The sequence below is a fragment of the Mustela nivalis genome, assembly GCF_964662115.1.
Source record: "Mustela nivalis genome assembly, chromosome: 16".
NCBI lineage: Eukaryota > Metazoa > Chordata > Mammalia > Carnivora > Mustelidae > Mustela > Mustela nivalis.
The window spans coordinates 22346649-22368765 of record NC_139035.1 but is presented as its reverse complement, the minus strand read 5'-3'; positions in this window follow the sequence as shown (position 1 = coordinate 22368765).

The following is a 22117-nucleotide window of genomic DNA, read 5'->3' as shown; positions in this document are numbered from 1 at the left end:
AACCACCGAGGTGCCCCTCTATTATTGGTTTATTTCACTATTATATTTCAAAAGAATGTAAGCTCTTTGTGGTCAGCTATTTTATATGTTTTACTAATTGAAGTATTCTCAGAAAGGTAGCTGGCAGATTGTAAGGGATCACTAAACTGTATTTTGTTGTTATTATTGGGCTCCTTATGGGCTTTACCTCTTACGCTAGAAGTCTATCCTTCAGAAGTAAGCAATAAGAATAGAGCCCTGCTGCCTGTTCCAATGAGTAAAAAGCCTGTATTAAGTGGATTTTTAAAAGCTCTATGAATGGCTTAATAGTTGTATATAGGGGGAAAGGGAACATATTTTCCACGGTTTAGAAGTGGAGTTCTTTTATAGAGTTCTTGTACAAGCCTACACTATTGAACGATAATGGTCAGTTGTACATTCCGATTATACAAACACTTTGGTAATTTATATCCTTTTTTTGTAATTCATGACTGGATCATTTAATTCCTTAGGAGCATTATAGCATTTCAACTTTTCATGTTCAATAAACTTATTGGGGTTGCTACCTTTTTTATTCAAATGGAGAAATAGTCATGATTTAATCTAAATAAAGTGTTATTGATTGTGTTGTTTTCTAGGAATGAGTCGCACATGCTAGTTTAAAAGTTTTGTTAAATTCCCAAGTCTTTCACCGATAAAAGCCTTTTGTAGATTTTAACTTGATCAAAACAGAAAAGTTATGTAACACTCAATTGTTATACTATCTTTGTTTCCATCTTGCATTGTAATAACACCCATCTTAACTCTATTTAAGACAAGTCATCGCCAGATGGCTTTCTGGCATTGATTGCATGATATGACATCTAGTGTAACTAAAGGTTTTTGGTTTTAGTAGCATATAAATCAATTTAGAAAAATATATGTATTTGAATATAAGGTAAAGTTTTAAATTATTTGGCAATAGTAAACTAAATTTTTTTTGTAAATTTTTATTTTCTAAAATTTCATTGAGCTCTTTTGCCATAAGAAACAAGTTACAAAAAATTAAGGTTTATTTACCCCAATTCAAAATTATTAGGAAAATAATCATAGAGGTTGAAGTATTTAAAATATTGAACCCAAAATATTTTATTAGGTAAATTCGTGAATGCTGAGCATTCACTGTTTAAAATATACTAATACTATTGATAGACTGGTAGAAGCCTAAAATCAAATATTTATTAAACATTTTTATCCATATCTTTTCATGGCTTGGTAATTCATTTCTCTAGCATTAAATAATATTCCATTGTTTGCATGTACTACACTTTATTTGACCTTTCACCTATGGAAGGATATCTTGGTTGCTTCCAAGCTTTTTTCAGTTATGAATAAAACTACTATAGACATTTTTGTGGGTATAGATTTCATCTTCTTTGGATAAATACCAAGAACTGCTACTGCTGAATCATCTGGCAAGAATATGTTTAGTTTTGTAAGAAACTGCCAAGTTGTTTTCCATTCTTTATTCTCAATAGACATGGAAGAACATTCCTGTTGCTCCACATCCTCACCAACATTTCGTGTTCTGTTGTCAGTGTTCTGGATTCTGGGTATGTACTGGTGTCTCTTTTTTGTTTTAATTTGCATTTTCCTGATGACATATGATGTGAAGCATCTTTTTATATGCTTATTTGCCATCTGTAATATTTTCTTTTGTGAGGTATCTGCTAAGGTCTTTGGCTCATTTTTAATCAGGTTTTTCCCCCATTGTTGAGTTTTAAGGGGTCTTTGTGTATTTTTGATTAACAGTCCTTTGCCAGATGTGTATTTTGCAAATTTTTTCTCATAGTCTGTGCTTTGCCTTTTCATTCTCTTGGCATTGTGTTTCACAGAGTAGACATTTTTAAATTCAGTGCTTGTGCTTTTGTAGCTAAAGTTATTGCCAAAACCAAGGTCATTAAATTTTCTTCTATATTACCTTCTACATGTTTCATGTTTAGGTTTATAATCCAATCTGAGTTAATTTTTGTGAAGAGTGTATGATATCTGCCTGGATTTATTTTATTTTATTATTTTATTTTATTTTTATTTTATATTTTTACATTTAGCTTCACCATTACTCCAGAACCATTTGTTTAAAAGATTGTATTTTGCTCTCTTGTATTGCTTTTGCTTTTCTATTAAATATAAAATATAATTGATAATATATATTCCGTTCCTTTAATCTAGTCTTTCTGTGGTATTACAATATCTTGCTTAAAATTATCGTTATGGTATACATTTTTTAAAGATTTTATTTATTTATTTGACAGAGAGAGAGAGATCACAAATAGGCAGAGAGACAGAGAGAGAGAGAGATGAGGAGCAGCAGGCTCCCTTCTGAGCAGAGAGCCCAATGTGGGACTCGATCCCAGGCCCCTGGGATCATGACCTGAGCCGAAGGTAGAGGCTTAACCCACTGAGCCACCCAGGTGCCCCATCGTTATGGTAAATTTTGAAGGCAGTCCTCACTCTTTCTTCTCCTTCAACACTATGTTGAATATTGTGAGTCTTTGCCTCTCCATATAAACTTTAAAATAAGTTTGTTAATATTAAAAAAAAAGAACTTGCTGGAATGCAAGTATAGATAAACTTGGAAACCAGTGACCTCTTGAGCTTAGCAGGAGATAGACCATGGACATCAGTTGTCACAGTGGTGCCTCTGGCAGAAACTATTGCAAATCCCTAGGCAAAACGAGACCTCAAGGATCTGAGAGAATATCTAAGAAGTACTTGATACATCCCTTGGGTATGGTTTATTGAAATTTTCACCTGTCTGAATGCTGGGGAATCTAGATAAGGGAGGGAAAATTAGTTATGATAAAACATATCAACAAACATCAATAAATTTTGTAAAACTAATTGTCATGGCTCATATCCTATATGACCAACAGAGGGACCATCAAAAGGAAAGCATCCGTTATGTTTATTGTGAAATTTTTTATTCTAAATAAAGCAATGAGAGGGGAAGACACAATGAGAAAATTACCATTTTTTAAATGGTAAACTTCTTACAAAATGCAATAGGTTTTATATTCTAAGTAGTATATTGAAAAGTAAAATATTGGGCGCCTGGGTTGCTCAGTGGTTTGGGCTGCTGCCTTTGGCTCTGGTCATGATCTCAGGGTCCTGGGATCGAGCCCTGCATTGGGCTCTCTGCTCCACAGGAAGCCTGCTTCTCTCTCTCTCTCTCTCTCTCTCTCTCTCTCTCTGCCTGCGTCTCTGCCTACTTGTGATCTCTGTCTGTCAAATAAATAAATAAAATCTTTAAAAAGAAAGAAAAGAAAAGAAAACATTAAAAAATAAAATTTTAATTTAAAAAAATTATTTAATTTTTTAAAAACCTTAAAAATAGCAGAACTATTTTTCTTATAACTGGAAAATACATTGTATATATATCTATCAAAAATAACTTGTCGGGCGCCTTGGTGGCTCAGTGGGTTAGCCGCTGCCTTCAGCTCAGGTCATGATCTCAGGGTCCTGGGATGGTGCCCCACATCGGGCTCTCTGCTCATCGGGGAGCCTGCTACCTCCTCTCTATCTCTGCCTGCCTCTCTGCCTACTTGTAATCTCTCTCTGTCAAATAAATAAATAAAATCTTTAAAAAAAAATAACTTGTCATGGGGGCGCCTGGGTGGCTCAGTGGGTTAAAGCCTCTTCCTTCGGCTCAGGAAATGACCTCAGGATCCTTGGATCCAGTCCCACATCCAGCTCAGCAGGGAGAGTGCTTCCTCCTCTCTTTCTGCCTGACCCTGCCTACTTGTGATCTCTGTCAAATAAATAAATAAAATCTTTTATAAAAAAATTTTTAAAAAATAACTTGTCATGTCTGGAATCAGGAGCATATGGATAAAAATAATATCTGAGGACAATACTTCTGCCATGTTTTGTGCCTTGTTAATATTTTTAAACAGTCAGCCAACATTTAGCTTTATTGAAATACCTGCTAAGATACAAGCAGTGCCTTTTGGAGCCCTATGACTATAAAAATTAATTGCAAATATTCAAAATGTTTACTATGGTGTCATTATTTAGGGCCACCACCAAGCATGTTTCAGACGTAAGCATAACTGTTACTCTTCTGTAAAGCAAAAGGGCATGTTTTCAGGAGTTCCATCTGCTGTACCAGGAGGTGAATCAAGTAATGATTTTTGTCTATAAAATAATTCACTTTTCAATCTAACATTCCTCATTACACATTATAATAATAAAAACTAGGAGGAGACTAAAACAAACAACTACAACTACAACAACCAGCTTTTCCTTCAGTGGAAAAGTAAATAGAACCTTATGAGTAGCCTGAAATTTATTTTTAAATATTTTTAAGATAAGCTTTTTTGTTAGAAAACCATATATTTTATATTACTAAGAAATAACAGGCAAAGTTTTATTAACTTCTAAAAAGTCTAGTTACTTCTATTTATCTATTAACTCATCTCTTTATGAAGTAGAACATGATCACACCTATTGTATCTACACAAGTTTGTATGCTTTGGTTATTTTATGTTTGCTATTTCCTTGCTTAATTTTTACAATATTTGATACATAATAGTATCTTTAAGTCCATCTATGGTTTCACAGAATTTGTTTGAACTTCATAAAAATGTACCATACTTTTTGCACTGTCCTTGTTTTACTTCTCTATTAACTTTCCAAGATTTATTCACTTTAGAGTGTGTAGCTATCAGTTATTTTTATTCCTCCATAATGCTATGTTTACAAATTTGTATTTATCTGTACTTTTAAAAATATCTTAATTATATACCATTTCTCATCTCACGTAACACTCATGTTACTTCTACACTTATCAGATATTATGTAACTGAAAACCACAACTCAGCAACAATATAGCACCATTTTTCAAAATTAAATGGCTTACCAGAATTCTTTAATTCTATCCTTTATTTGTATTAGATGACCCTTTATTCTGGTATTTGGCATTGTTCATATGGAGGAAAGCTTATAAGTTGATATTCCATAAATAGAAGGATTTATTGTGATTGATTAATTATTTTCATTTAGAATGCATAGAATATGGTGGATTTAATATTTCTTTCTTACTCTCTGCCTGGAACAGAGTGCTATCTATGTAATAGCCACTAAAATATTAAGTTAATTACCTAGACTTTAAACTTCATATGAATAGAAATAACATACCGAACTCTTCTCAGATTGGGACACCTGGGTGGCTCAGTCAGTTAAAAGCCTGAGCCTTTAGCTCAGGTCATGATCTTAGGGTCCTGGGACTCAGTTCTGCAACAGATTCCCTGCTTAGCCGGGAGTTTGCTTCTCCCTCACCCTGCTGCTCCCCTGCTTGTGCTCTCTCTCACTCTCTCTCTTACAAATAAATAAAATTTAAAAAATGAATTCTTCTCAGATAGCTAATATACAATATCTCCAGGGGATCCAGGGCTAGTATGTGGTTAGGGCCCAGGGCTCACTGAAGCAGCAGGCCAGCTATGGCCCTGGACCCTGCTTCCATCTGCATTATCAAGGTAGATGTGGGAATGTATATCATGGTGCTTGACAGCCTGCCACCCCGGAGAGTTCCAGCAGATCCCTCACCATTTGGCAGGGTTCCAGGGCTTGTTCCTTTATATTGTAGTTGATCTTTTAAACTGAGGTCCCCCCACCATGCCCCAGGGCAAAGAGATCTGCTCCTAGTCCCTTGGTGTTATTCTTCCATGCTCCAATTTCTAGCATCAAGGTGGGACTACATTTCATGTGGTGTCTGCCATTCTTTCAATCTAGCTGTTGAGTCATCCCTCAGTTCTTCAGGAAGAACTAATCTTTTTTTAATAATTTTTAAATTTTTTTTATAAATATATAATGTATTATTATCCCCAGGGGTGCAGGTCTGTGAATCACCAGGTTTACACACTTTCCAGCACTCACCATAGCACATACACTCCCCAGTGTCCATAACCCCACTACCCTCTCCAGACCCCCCTCCCCCCAGCAACCCTCAGTTTGTTTTGTGAGATTAAGATTCTCTTATGGTTTGTCTCCCTCCTGATCCCATCTTGTTTCATTTATTCTTTTCCTACCCCCATACCCCCCACGTTGCATCTCCACTTCCTCATATCAGGGAGATGATGATAGTTGTCTTTCTCTGTTTGACTTATTTCACTCAGCATAATACCCTCTAGTTCCATCCACCATCGCAAATGCAAGATTTGATTTCTTTTGATGGCTGCATAGTATTCCATTGTGTGTGTGTGTGTATATATATATCCCATCTTCTTTAGCCATTCATCTCTTGGTAAACATCTGGACTCTTTACATAGTTTGGCTATTGTGGACATCGCTGCTATAAACATTCGGGTACACGTGCCCCTTGGGATCACTATATTTGTATCTTTTTTTTTTTAAAGGTTTTATTTATTTTTTTGACAGACAGAGATTATAAGTAGGCAAAGAGACTAGGCAGGGAGAGGGAGGAGGAAGCGGGCTTCCCGCGGAGCGGAGAGCCGGATGTGGGGCTGGATCCCAGGACCCTGGGATCACGACCTGAGCCGAAAGCAGAGGCTTTAACCCACTGAGCCACCCAGGTGCCCCTATATTTGTATCTTTAGGGTAAATACCCAGCAGTGCAATTGCTGGGTCATAGGGTAGCTCTATTTTCAAATTTTTGAGGAATCTCCATGCTGTTTTCCAGAGTGGTTGCACCGGCTTGCATTCCCACCAACAGTGTAGGGGGATTTCCCTTCTTCTGCATCCTCGCCAGCATCTGTCATTTCCTGACTTGTTAATTTTAGCCATTCTGACTGGTGTGAGGTGGTGTCTTACTGTGATTTTTATTTGTATTTCCCTGATGCCGAGTGATGTGGAGCACTTTTTCATGTGTCTGTTGGCCATCTGGATGTAGGAAAAACTAATCTATAAATAGGTGTAAATTTGGTGTGTCTATGTATGAGGTGAGTTTAGGGTCATCTTACATCAGCATTCTTAAACCAAAGCCTGTCCAGGTTGCTTTTGATATTAAGCTCATTTTTAAATAAATTCATTTTAATCTTAACTAGCTGGGCTACATGTTAAAATTAAGATTCCCTTTTCACAAATTTTTTGTAACTTTCCTGTTTTGTGTTCAGATTTGTCCTAAGTTTTTTCCTTTTTAAATAACCAGCCTCACATTAGGAAAAGATTAGTTTTTTTTCTCCAACCAAAAATACATTCCCATTCCTCATACCTTCTTCTACCAAAAGCACACATTTTACTTTTCTTACATATGGATATGTTTCCTTTATTATTCTTTAGGTTTAACCACATATATTAATCAAATATTTAACCCTTATAAATTTAACTTCTGGCAAAATACAGATAGCAAACAATTGTGAATCTCTTATGCCAGCATTCTTTAGATTGACAAAATTATGAATATATTTTCTAGAAACATGTGCTTTTTTTTAAATCCTTTTTTAAAAATTTTTTATTATTTCTTTTCAGCATAACAGAATTCATCATTTATGCACCATTGCATGGAGCACTGGGTGTGGTGCAGAAACATATGCTTCTTAATACAATCTTTCAATAAAGCATAAAAAGTATTTCATAACAGATCTAAATTAATCTTTAATCTCTAATAAGGAAGCCAAAACTAGGACAACTTTTATTCAGTAATTAATATTTTATCTTATTTAGAAATGATCTAGATAGTCAATGAATTAATTGATACTTAAAACCTTACAGTTTCAGCTTACCAGGAACATTGGGAAACTATTGAAACCTAAAAGCTTTTTAACTTATTTATACCTAATTCAATTTACTTGTTCTTAACAATTATATTTAGATCATCCACAAAAACCTCATGAGCTATCAGACAAAATCAGCCATTCTCCTAAGCTATTGATTTTATAATAAGAATTTAAATTTTAGTAACTAAGCAGAGAGGTTTTCATTTTAAATCTGATAACTATAAGACATACTTACTTTAAATCAAAAACCTTAAATTACTTTTCATACCATGTTTTTACAGATCATGAACCTGAAATTTATTTGGATTAAGTTTGTTTTTGTTTTTTTTTAAATTTTTATTTTTTATAAACATATGTTTTTATCCCCAGGGGTACAGGTCTGTGAATCACCAGGTTTACACACTTCACAGCACTCACCAAAGCACATACCCTCCCCAATGTCCATAATCCCACCCCCTTCTCCCAAACCCCCTCCCCCCAGCAACCCTCAGTTTGTTTTGAGAGATTAAGAGTCACTTATGGTTTGTCTCCCTCCCAATCCCATCTTGTTTCATTTATTCTTCTCCTACCCACTTAAGCCTCCATGTTGCATCACCAGTTCCTCATATCAGGGAGATCATATGATAGTTGTCTTTCTCTGCTTGACTTATTTCGCTAAGCATGATACGCTCTAGTTCCATCCATGTTGTCGCAAATGGCAAGATTTCATTTCTTTTGATGGCTGCATAGTATTCCATTGTGTATATATACCACATCTTCTTGATCCATTCATCTGTTGATGGACATCTAGGTTCTTTCCATAGTTTGGCTATTGTGGACATTGCTGCTATAAACATTCGGGTGCATGTGCCCCTTTGGATCACTACATTTGTATCTTTAGGGTAAATACCCAATAGTGCAATTGCTGGGTCATAGGGCAGTTCTATTTTCAACATTTTGAGGAACCTCCATGCTGTTTTCCAGAGTGGCTGCACCAGCTTGCATTCCTACCAACAGTGTAGGAGGGTTCCCCTTTCTCCGCATCCTCGCCAGCATCTGTCATTTCCTGACTTGTTGATTTTAGCCATTCTGACTGGTGTGAGGTGATATCGCATTGTGGTTTTGATTTGTATTTCCCTGATGCCGAGTGATATGGAGCACTTTTTCATGTGTCTGTTGGCCATTTGGATGTCTTCTTTGCAGAAATGTCTGCTCATGTCCTCTGCCCATTTCTTGATTGGATTATTTGTTCTTTGGGTGTTGAGTTTGCTAAGTTCTTTATAGATTCTGGACACTAGTCCTTTATCTGATATGTCGTTTGCAAATATCTTCTCCCATTCTGTCAGTTGTCTTTTGATTTTTTTAACTGTTTCCTTTGCTGTGCAAAAGCTTTTGATCTTGATGAAATCCCAATAGTTCATTTTTGCCCTTGCTTCCCTTGCCTTTTGCGTTGTTCCTAGGAAGATGTTGCTGCGGCAGAGGTCGAAGAGGTTGCTGCCTGTGTTCTCCTCAAGGATTTTGATGGATTCCTTTCGCACATTGAGGTCCTTCATCCATTTTGAGTCTATTTTTGTGTGTGGTGTAAGGAAATGGTCCAATTTCATTTTTCTGCATGTGGCTGTCCAATTTTCCCAGCACCATTTATTGAAGAGGCTGTCTTTTTTCCATTGGACATTCTTTCCTGCTTTGTCGAAGATTAGTTGACCATAGATTTGAGGGTCTATTTCTGGGCTCTCTATTCTGTTCCATTGATCTATGTGTCTGTTTTTGTGCCAGTACCATGCTGTCTTGATGATGACAGCTTTGTAATAGAGCTTGAAGTCCGGAATTGTGATGCCACCAACGTTGGCTTTCTTTTTCAATATCCCTTTGGCTATTCGAGGTCTTTTCTGGTTCCATATAAATTTTAGCATTATTTGTTCCATTTCTTTGAAAAATATGGATGGTACTTTCATAGGAATTGCATTAAATGTGTAGATTGCTTTAGGTAGCATAGACATTTTCACAATATTTATTCTTCCAATCCAGGAGCATGGAACATTTTTCCATTTCTTTGTGTCTTCCTCAATTTCTTTCATGAGTACTTTATAGTTTTCTGAGTATAGATTCTGTGTCTCTTTGGTTAGGTTTATCCTAGGTATCTTATGGTTTTGGATGCAATTGTAAATGGGATTGACTCCTTAATATCTCTTTCTTCTGTCTTGCTGTTGGTGTAGAGAAATGCAACTGATTTCTGTGCATTGATTTTATATCCTGACACTTTACTGAATTCCTGTACAAGTTCTAGCAGTTTTGGAGTGGAGTCTTTTGGGTTTTCCACATATAGTATCATATCATCTGCGAAGAGTGATAATTTGACTTCTTCTTTGCCGATTTGGATGCCTTTAATTTCCTTTTGTTGTCTGATTGCTGAGGCTAGGACCTCTAGTACTATGTTGAATAGCAGTGGTGATAATGGACATCCCTGCCGTGTTCCTGACCTTAGCGGAAAAGCTTTCAGTTTTTCTCCATTGAGAATGATATTTGCGGTGGGTTTTTCATAGATGGCTTTGATGATATTGAGGTATGTGCCCTCTATCCCTACACTTTGAAGAGTTTTGATCAGGAAGGGATGCTGTACTTTGTCAAATGCTTTTTCAGCATCTATTGAGAGTATCATATGGTTCTTGTTCTTTCTTTTATTGATGTGTTGTATCACATTGACTGATTTGCGGATGTTGAACCAACCTTGCAGCCCTGGAATAAATCCCACTTGGTCGTGGTGAATAATCTTTTTAATGTACTGTTGAATCCTATTGGCTAGTATTTTGTTGAGTATTTTCGCATCTGTGTTCATCAAGGATATCGGTCTATAGCTCTCTTTTTTGGTGGGATCCTTGTCTGGTTTTGGGATCAAGGTGATGCTGCCTCATAAAATGAGTTTGGAAGTTTTCCTTCCATTTCTATTTTTTGGAACAGTTTCAGGAGAATAGGAATTAGTTCTTCTTTAAATGTTTGGTAGAATTCCCCCAGGAAGCTGTCTGGCCCTGGGCTTTTGTTTGTTTGGAGATTTTTAATGACTGTTTCATTCTCCTTACTGGTTATGGGTCTGTTCAGGCTTTCTACTTCTTCCTGGTTCAGTTGTGGTAGTTTATATGTTTCTAGGAATGCATCCATTTCTTCCAGATTGTCAAATTTGTTGGCATAGAGTTGCTCATAGTATGTTCTTATAATAGTTTGTATTTCTTTGGTGTTAGTTGTGATCTCTCCTCTTTCATTCATGATTTTATTTATTTGGGTCCTTTCTCTTTTCTTTTTGATAAGTCGGGCCAGGGGTTTATCAATTTTATTAATTCTTTCAAAGAACCAGCTCCTAGTTTTGTTGATTTGTTCTATTGTTTTTTTGGTTTCTATTTCATTGATTTCTGCTCTGATCTTTATGATTTCTCTTCTCCTGCTGGGCTTAGGGTTTCTTTCTTGTTCTTTCTCCAGCTCCTTTAGGTGTAGGGTTAGGTTGTGTACCTGAGATCTTTCTTGTTTCTTGAGAAAGGCTTGTACCGCTATATATTTTCCTCTCAGGACTGCCTTTGTTGTGTCCCACAGATTTTGAACCGTTGTATTTTCATGATCGTTTGTTTCCATGATTTTTTTCAATTCTTCTTTAATTTCCCGGTTGACCCATTCATTCTTTAGAAGGATACTGTTTAGTCTCCATGTATTTGGGTTCTTTCCAAACTTCCTTTTGTGGTTGAGTTCTAGCTTTAGAGCATTGTGGTCTGAAAATATGCAGGGAATGATCCCAATCTTTTGATACCGGTTGAGTCCTGATTTAGGACCAAGGATGTGATCTCTTCTGGAGAATGTTCCATGTGCACTAGAGAAGAATGTGTATTCGGTTGCTTTGGGATGAAATATTCTGAATATATCTGTGATGTCCATCTGGTCCAGTGTCGTTTAAGGCCTTTATTTCCTTGCTGATCTTTTGCTTGGATGATCTGTCCATTTCAGTGAGGGGAGTGTTAAAGTCCCCTACTATTATTGTATTATTGTTGATGTGTTTCTTTGATTTTGTTATTAATTGGTTTATATAGTTGGCTGCTCCCACATTGGGGGCATAGATATTTAAAATTGTTAAATCTTCTTGTTGGACAGACCCTTTGAGTATGATATAGTGTCCTTCCTCATCTCTTATTATAGTCTTTGGCTTAAAATCTAATTGATCTGATATAAGGATTGCCACTCCTGCTTTCTTCTGATGTCCATTAGCATGGTAAATTCTTTTCCACCCCCTCACTTTAAATCTGGAGGTGTCTTCGGGCTTAAAATGAGTTTCTTGGAGGCAACATATAGATGGGTTTTGTTTTTTTATCCATTCTGATACCCTGTGTCTTTTGACAGGGGCATTTAGCCCATTCACATTCAGGGTAACTATTGAGAGATATGAATTTAGTGCCTTTGTATTGCCTGTAAGGTGACTGTTACTGTATATGGTCTCTGTTCCTTTCTGATCTACCACTTGTAGGCTCTCTCTTTGCTTAGAGAACCCCTTTCAATATTTCCTGTAGAGCTGGTTTGGTATTTGAAAATTCTTTCAGTTTTTGTTTGTCCTGGAAGCTTTTAATCTCTCCTTCTATTTTCAATGATAGCCTAGCTGGATATAGTATTCTTGGCTGCATGTTTTTCTCATTTAGTGCTCTGAAAATATCATGCCAGCTCTTTCTGGCCTGCCAGGTCTCTGTGGATAAGTCAGCTGCCAATATAATATTTTTACCATTGTATGTTACAGACTTCTTTTCCCGGGCTGCTTTCAGGATTTTCTCTTTGTCACTGAGACTTGTAAATTTTACTATTAGGTGATGGGGTGTGGACCTATTCTTATTGATTTTGAGGGGCGTTCTCTGAACCTCCTGAATTTTGATGCTCGTTCCCTTTGCCATATTGGGGAAATTCTCCCCAATAATTCTCTCCAGTATACCTTCTGTTCCCCTCTCTCTTTCTTCTTCTTCTGGAATCCCAATTATTCTAATGTTGTTTTGTCTTATGGTGTCACTTATCTCTCGAATTCTCCCCTCATGGTCCAGTAGCTGTTTGTCCCTCTTTTGCTCAGCTTCTTTATTCTCTGTCATTTGGTCTTCTATATCACTAATTCTTTCTTCTGCCTCATTTATCCTAGCAGTTAGAGCCTCCATTTTTTATTGCACCTCATTAATAGCTTTTTTGATTTCAACTTGGTTAGATTTTAGTTCTTTTATTTCTCCAGAAAGGGCTTTTATATCTCTCGAGAGGGTTTCTCTAATATCTTCCATGCCTTTTTCGAGCCCGGCTAGAACCTTGAGAATTGTCATTCTGAACTCTAGATCTGACATATTACTGATGTCTGTATTGATTAGGTCCCTAGCCTTCGGTACTGCCTCTTGTTCTTTTTTTTGTGTTGAATTTTTAAGTCTTGTCATTTTGGCCAGATAAGAGTAAATGAAGGGGCAAGTAAAATACTAAAACAGTGGCAACAACCCCAGGAAAATATGCTTTAACCAAATTAGAAGAGATCCAAAATCGTGAGTGGGGAGAAAGGGGATAAAAAGAGGTTCAAAAAGGAAGAAAGGAAAAAAAAGAAAAAAAAAGAAAAGAAAAGAAAAGAATTTTTTTTAAAAAAGAAAACACCTATGAAAAATGTAAAAAAGAAAAAATATATATATTAGATAAACTAGTAAAAAATCGTTAAAAAAGAAAAAGGTAACAGTTTAAAAAAAAATTTTTTTTACCCGAAGGCGAGAAGAAAAAAAACAAACAAACAAACAAAAAAAAAAACAAAAAATGAAAAAGAAAAAATTAAATTAACTGCAAGACTAAAAAAAAAATCACAGGAAAAAAGCCATGAGTTCCGTGCTTGGCTTTCTCCTCCTCTGGAATTCTGCTGCTCTCCTTGGTATTGAAACCGCACTCCTTGGTAGGTGAACTTGGTCTCGGCTGGATTTCTTGGTGATCTTCTGGGGGAGGGGCCTGTTGTAGTGATTCTCAAGTGTCTTTGCCCCAGGCAGAATTGCACCACCCTTGGCAGGGGCCGGGGTGAGTAATCACTCCGGTTTGCTTTCAGGAGCTTTTGTTCCCTGATCGCTTTCCGTAGAGTTCCGGAGGACGGGAATACAAATGGCGGCCTCCTGGTCTCCGGCACAGAGGAGCCGAGAGCCCAGGGCCCTACTCCTCAGTGCGCCCTCAGAGAACAGCGCCCAGTTACTCCCGTCTGCCTGACCTCCGGCCGCGCTCCGAGCTCACCGAACCTGCGACCGCTTCAAGGTAACACCGAGCTGTGAGCTTACTGTCGGCTCTGTCTCTGCAGCTGGCTTTCCCGTTCCAATACCCGCAAGCTCTGCGACACTCAGACACCCCCGATCCTTCTGTGACCCTGCGGGACCTGAGGCCACGCTGACCCCGCGTTGGCTTCGCCCCGGTTTAGCCTCTGGAGCGATGTCCCTCAGTGGAACAAACTTTTAAAAGTCCTGATTTTGTGCGCGGTTGCTCCGCCGCTTGCCGGGAGCCGGCCCCTCCCCCCGGGGTCTATCTTCCCGTCGCTTTGGATTCACTTCTCCGCCGGTCCTACCTTTCAGAAAGTGGTTGTTTTTCTGTTTCCAGAATTGCTGTTCTTCTTCTCTTTGATCTGCCGATGGATTTTCAGGTGTTTACAATCTTTAGATAAGCTATCTAGCTGATCTCCGGCTAGCTGAAGTAGTCTCAGCTTGCTACTTCTCCGCCATCTTGACTCCTCCTCTGGATTAAGTTTTTATTTTAGTTTTGAGAGTTATGAATACTGAATTTATATAAATGCTTGAATTTTCTTTATGCCAATTAAATAGAACTCTTTTACAGATTTCGGCAATAAAAATATATCTATAAATGACATACACACATATACATATAGCCAAACATCTCATAGCTTCGGTTTTAAAACAATATAAAACTCACTAGTTTGTGAACAGTCGTTAGAGTAAGTTAAGTTTACTCAGATGATTCAAGTCTTTCGCTATTTTTGGAGAGGACTGTTAAGATTTGTGTTTGTCCCTGGAAGTAATCTTAAGGCAACTGTGGTCTAGAGTTAGACACTATGTACAAGACACTATGTACTTTATATTTTTAACAAGGCTGCTCCCCGCACTCCCTACCCACCCCGCTCTTTCAGGTGGTTCTGGGCTGTGTTCATGCCTCAAAGATGCAATCAAATTTCTACAATGGAGAAGGAAGGAATCTGTGTTTTCTTAAGTGTTTTAAAATGAGTGTTAAAGTATTCCTTTAAGTACACGTCAATTTTGTTTCAAAATCCTGATCTCTTATAATATCTATAAGCATTTTGAGAGGGTCACTAAAGATAGCTGGGTTTGACCTTTCTCCTAGATCTGCATTTCCAGTTTTGTAGGGATTTGCAAGGCAAAAAACCTGGATTACAACCCCTCAAGGGACTAACCCACCTTTCTAACTTCTTTATATCAAGGATATATAAGATTTATGCCTTTGTAAAGTCTATTTAGAGCATTTTAAGTACACAATTCAGCCTTGGCTTCTATCAGCCTCCAGATATTGGCCTTTGGCTGATCATTTGTAGGAGGGCCTAGGAGGAATTTTGGTCAACTCTTTCTCTGTTAGGGGGGTGTTGTGAATGGTCACAAATCTTTCTGATTTTTCTCTAAATTTTGTAGGATCTTCTGAAAGTGCAGGTAAAAGATCTGCTTTCCAGGGGACACGAATTTCTTTTTAGGGGGGCATCTAGGATTTATCTGCAAAGGACATTGCATAGGAATGTCTAAAGCTGACAGAACCTGATTACAGAGCCCTGAAAACTAGGAGGAATTTTGAGGACCAGCTTCTGTTAAATTCACTTTCTGACTTTCAGCATTTACCTGAGTAACCTTGGCATAAAGATTAGACCAGAGTGCTCTCTGTAAATCTTATAGGAAAAGGCAGTTGGAGGCCAGATTTTTTAAAATAGGAGAATTTACATTGACTGTAGATATTAAGAAAAAAAAAACAGACATTAGACTTATTAAAGGAGTCCTTAAGGCCAGCCATTCCACAAAAGTTTTCTTTTTTTCTTTAAAGCATCCATCATATGGCCATTGATGACTAGGATCTTATTAATCTTAATAGTGATTCAAACCCATAAACACTTTTTTAATGGAAAGACTGAGGCAACTTCCCAGTCTTAGACCTTGACCCACATTATTAAAAATTTTATTCCCCAAAATAGTATAAGAAAGCTTGTGCCTTCACTGCACAAGCAGTAAAAATGATGTAGTCAAGATAGTGTCTCTGGTCTCCTGTGAAAATATGAGACCTCTCCAGTCACAGACATGCTAGTCTATGATACAGGCACCACTAGAAGGGTACATTCCAGCACTAACATAAATATCAACTAAAGGTGAGATGAAAGATGTGCTTTACGGGGAAACTCTGCTGAGAGCTGGAATGACCAGAAAAAGAATGCTTCTTGTAATTGCGTGTCTTCAAACCTCAATCTATTTGGCCACCAAAGTATACTTGGTGCATTAAGTGTACACAAGGTACACTTAAGTGCATTCTCTGGCTGGTGGAAACCAGAGAGTATTCCCACTAGTCACAAAGCCAAGCTCTCAATGCTAGAAACCAGACAAAAGGAAAATCTTCACAGATTTTTTTTTTTCCCATAGAGGACCCACAGCAAAGTTTGTCTAAACAGATACTAATGTGATGAGAACTATGAATTCCCCAGCCTGTAAGGCTGACTCAAACAGCAGACTTACAAGGGCCTATACCTGCATTCTTTCTGTATGGTAATTCCTTTTTATGAAACAAACAAACAAAAGAGTTATTCCATCTTTAGGAGGAGATGCATTATTCAAACCAAGAGTAGTCCATCAAATTTACAAAAGTGGCTAAGCCCAAAGAATTAGTTACACAAATATTTTCTTCTGCTGATCTAAATTTAGAAAGAGAAAAATCACCCTCCCCCCATTCTTGCTCCATTAGATGCTGTAGGCAGAGAGCCAGGAGGCTGATGGGGTAGATTCTTACCTTCTGCTAGTTGTCTGTCAGATGAGCTGGGATGTCTCAGCTACTGCAGCCTCAAAATAAACAGTGTCCAGCCTGGAAAATTATCCTGCCCCTATGCAAACTGTTGGGGAGGTAAGTTTTTTTCTCTATCTTTAAAGACTCTTCTAGGGGGCTGAAGAGTTCGATTGACATTGAGAGTGACATGAGAAGATTCACAGGAGAAAAAAATGTCAAATTATGTGTGCATAGAGCCAAAGAAATGACTAAGGCAGGCAGTTTTTTAAAAATGTTTTAGACACAAATATAAATCTGAGGATTGGACAGGACAGACGAAACTTATGTTCAAGAGATTCAATTAGTAAAGAATTATAAACAAGATTTGGGCTGGGGTAATAAATTAGTAAAACGGTTTGTTTATGCAGGCTTTTTTTAGCCCTAAATTACCTAATTTGAGGATTAGGATGTCTCTCTTCCTCCTGGTGCAGGGAGGTTATCATTCACATGGGAGATTTATTCACTGTTTTCAAGAAATGAAGGAAGTTCACTGGCCATTTTTTAGGTAACTTTAATTCAAAATAATATGCTACTGTGGAAATGTTTTGGGTGGCCTCCTCTGAGTCCCTACACTGAAAGCCAACAGGTAGCCAGACCAAATGGAGACTATTGCCAGTTTAATGCTGCCATCTCAGAAAAATTTTTAGGGGGAGGGCTCCCTGTGCTCTGAAGGACGTATAGAGAGTCTGGGATGACCAGTACTAGACATCCCTGAAGGCTGTAGGCTGCCCAAGGCTTGCATTGCACAAGTATGGGCCACAGAGCTTAGGGTAGCCAGGGACCTGTTTAAAGGCAAGCATCTATCATGAGAGGCTGGGCCACAGGAATGGGCTGTAGGATGGTAGCAGGCATCCGGTTAATCGCAAGCTCTAACCTACCTGAATGTGTGTTTTCCTCTTGAAGGTGGAACTGGAGGAAACTGAACTGCCTTGGCAAGGTGTGGACTGGATGACTGTTGTGGTATCCTCCAATAAGAGACACCCCTAAGAGTTTTCATTACTGACTTTGTTCTGGAAGGTCAGTCTCCTTTCTTTCAATGATGCCTTTAGGGGGAATATGAACATTTGTGTAGGTTAGGGCTTAGAATTAGGCAGATGTCATGCATACCCAAGAGCCCACTCTTGAGATCTGAACTCTCCCAACATTACCAAGTTTCAGGTTCCTGGCTACTCTGACCTGCATGGCTGGTGCTGGCTGGTATGCAGACCATTCGTCCATGAAGGGTAGCTAGGGCCTCCCGGCCTGTGGAACTGAGGCCAGTTCCCAACCACCTACATAGACTGGAGGGAAAAGGGTAAAAAAGGGCAAAGGGACCCCACACTCTTAAACTGGTAACAGTTTTTTTTTTTAATTTTATTTTTAATTTATTTTCAGCATAACAGTATTCATTGTTTTTGTACCACACCCAGTGCTCCATGCAATCCGTGCCCTCTATAATACCCACCACTTGGTACCCCAATCTCCCACCCCCGCCCCTTCAAAACACTCAGATTGTTTTTCAGAGTCCATAGTCTCTCTTGGTTCACCTCCCCTTCCAATTTCCCCCAACTCCCTTCTCTTCTCTATCTCCCCATGTCCTCCATGCTATTTGTCCATATACACTATGGAGTATTATGCCTCCATCAGAAAGGACGAATACCCAACTTTGTTTTTTTAAGATTTTATTTATTTATTTGACAGATAGAGCTCACAAGTAGGCAGAGAGGCAGGCAGAGAGGGGGTGGGGGGAGCAGGCTTCCCGCTGAGCAGAGAGCCACATGCGGGGCTCGATCCCAGGACCCCGGAATCACGACCTGAGCCGAAGGCAGAGGCTTAACCCACTGAGTCACCCAGGCGCCCCTGAAAACCCAACTTTTGTAGCAACATGAACGGGACTGGAAGAGATTATGCTGAGTGAAATAAGTCAAGCAGAGAGAGTCAATTATCAAACTGGTAAGAGTTTTATATTATATTAACCCAATCTGGCCTGTTATGAAGACAGATCAGGGCCCCTGGGTGGCTCAGTTGGTTAAGCAACTGCCTTAGGCTCAGGTCACGGTCCCAGAGTCCCGGGATCAAGTCCCGCATCAGGCTCCCAGCTCTATGGGGATTCTGCTTCTCCCTCTGACTTTCTCGCCTCTCATGCTCTCTCTCACTGTCTCTCTCTCAAATAAATAAATAAAATCTTTTAAAAAAAAAGACAGATCATATCAATTTACAATAGAGGATATGCATTTAAACAAACCCTCTCTTGGGACAAGATGGCAGGGGAGTAGGAGGAGGCGCCTTTTCAGCTGGTACCCCAAAGTCAGCTGATTACCTACCAAAGAACTCCGATCACCCATGAAATCAGCCTGAAATCAGAATTAAACAAACCCTCTCCCCAAATTGAGGTAGCACTCTCAAATATAGGTGCTATCACAAATGATATCACCACTGGATCTGGAACTGATTACCTGGTGATAGATTTATCTGACATGTTCTTTACTATTGTAATTGAAAAGGAGAGCCAACCCATGAATGCATTCACATGGGAAGGCCAACAATAAAGGTTTACTAGTGCACCACAATGATACCTTAATAGCTCAGTGATAGCCCAGAACCACCTAACACAAGACATTCAGGCCTTCAGTGAAAACATAACACACATAAACCAGCATTTCCCATGTGAATGACATCCTTATATGGAAGAACAGAAAGGGTCAAAAATAGTTAACTGAATTCCATCCCCCTGAGGATGGTCATTAATCCAATGTCCAAGGACCCCATAGTACAGTAAAATTTATAGGCATGATTGGAAAATATCAGACGCAGTCATAAAGAGCATAGATTGCTTACCAGTCAATTGAAAGTCTCCCTGGGTGATGTAGGAGGCCCTACAGAATACAGAGCCACTAACAGAAAATAAACCAATTAAACATCGACACCTTATTCTGGAATGGGTAAAATGCTCCTGGCAGAGGGAAACTATTCCTGACCATAAAGTCTTAACATGGAAATGGTCTATTTCTCGGTGGAACAAGTGAATGGAGGATCAACCTACTGCATGGATTGAAGTAACCTCAATCCTTCATGAGTGAAGCCAGTACTGGTGCCAGAATTTTCAAAGGGTGAGCCCATCCAAGCTCAAGAAGTTGGGAAATCAGAAGCACCCCGACTTATGGCTCAACAACACAGGTCTATGAATAGATCACCTCCATAGCACCATGTGAATTATGTTGGCAGTTGTGGCCTTGAGGACTAATGACAGTCTAATCCTGACAAAATCAAGCTCAGAGAATCAGCACGATAGGCTAAACAGAGCATCCTGACAAAGCATTGAATGATCTGTTAATGAAAATCAGAATGTGGTCTATTTTTTCTCAGACAAATGAGCAGTAGCTCATAGAACAGTTTTGGTCAGGAACATGTTGAGGAAATGACTGGAAAATGAGAAGAATATATGGGAGAAGGACATATGGCAGAATGCATGGCACAGGCAGACATCTCTGTGTTCATCACACAAGTCTCCACACATCAAAAGGACAATGCTGAAGTACGCCAATTTAGTAACCAGGTAGACAAATTCACTAAGGAAAACTAAAGAGGCAAAGATTCCTAAAATTTAAAGGGGGAGTGATTCATTGCTAAGGAGGGAACCAGCACAAAATAGAACCACACCTATACAAGAGGGGCAATGCAACATATACATTGAACCCAAAGACATGCCAGTAGATAGGATCACTGCATGGGCACATCACCAAGCAGGTCTTGCTGCACACATGGCTGCAGAACTCAGCTAGAGAAAAAAAAACATGTATGTATATGCCTACCAAACATCTCCAATTTCGGATTAAGAAATGTAAGAACTGCCAAATGTTTAAAGCTTGTAGGTCACGAATGAATATACTCTAATAAAGAGTATATTAAAATAATAAAAATAAATAAAATAAAATATTAAAACATAATAAATTAGAAAATAGGACTCTTCCAAATTATGCAAGTTGATTAGATAAAACCCTTACCTACCTCAGAGAATAAACTATGTGCCCACACAACTGTAGGTACAGGGTCAGGCATAGGACTACCCAATCCTTGCAAGAAAAATGATCAAAAGTCTACCATCAGAGCATTAGACACCTAGATTGCTGGCTATGGTATACTGACCATTATAAAATTAGATCAGGGTACCCAGTTCATATGAAAGGTAACATAAAAAATGTGCTAAGGAGAAAGGGATAATGCGGAACTTCTATTTACCCTACAACCCAACTGCTTCGGGTTCATTGAAAGGTCTAATGCTTGCTCAAGCAAAAGCTTAGGTTGCTTACTAATAATCTAGATATCAAAGCTTGGATTACATCAAAATATCTAAACCCTAGCTATGGAAAAAACTGGAAAAACTCCTATTGCATTCACATTTCAGGCACCCACAAAATAAGCATTAGCACTAACAGCATCCCAGAGTAGATGTTAAAAGGAAAGGCATTAACTTAAAAATAATGATACATACAGTTTGGGGAAATTATAGCACCTGTCACTAATAGAACTTACTGGGTAACTGAAGGAAAAAGCATATTACATCCAGTTAAAATAGATGCGTTTATAAAAATTTCAGGCATGAACTCTAACTTTCATTGTATCAACACTAGATGTCTAATATTTAGACTCGCTCTATTTAGGGCTATTACACTTGGGGAAATATTGTCAATAATGTCCACAATAACTAAAGATATCGTAGAATAGAAAGAACAAGAAAGAAATATTTATAGGACACTATCTTTATTGTGCAGGCATGAATCTGCTATGCATATTTGACCCTGCCAAGATTAGTAAACTGGTCAGTCCAGTAAGTTGCCTGCTGGCTATTTTGGCCTGCCTGTTGCTCACTATTGGATACCATATTCTTTGCAGCCATGGGTATCGCTGACAGCTTCAGCCACAGCAGCTGTGCCATCATTCCAAAGTGGGATGCCACCCACTGATCCAGGTATAACTCCACTGTCTGTGACATCCTCTACTTCCTCCATCCCGGTCACCTTCTTGTACCTGAGGACTCAACAGCATTGTCAACATCACCAGTGTGTCCTAGCCCAACTCTCACCCCACTCTTCACTATGTGCACCATCTTTTCCCTGGGAAGCCTTCAACCAATGGAGAAACCAAGCATGGAGGGAAGCTGAAGTGGAAACCTCCACTTCAATCTCTGCAAGACGTAATGTGGATCCCAAACACCATACCCAACAGACACTGACTTGGGAGGTGATGACTGGTCTGTACTATGAAAAGGCTCTTGGCAGTAGAGCCCAGCATACATATCAAGACAACTCGGTACAGGCTTTTTCCCTGCTATCTTACTGAATTGAGTATAGCACTGGACATGTGACTAATTTCCAATTTACTTTGTAATTGAACATTTTGTTTAAAAAAAAAAG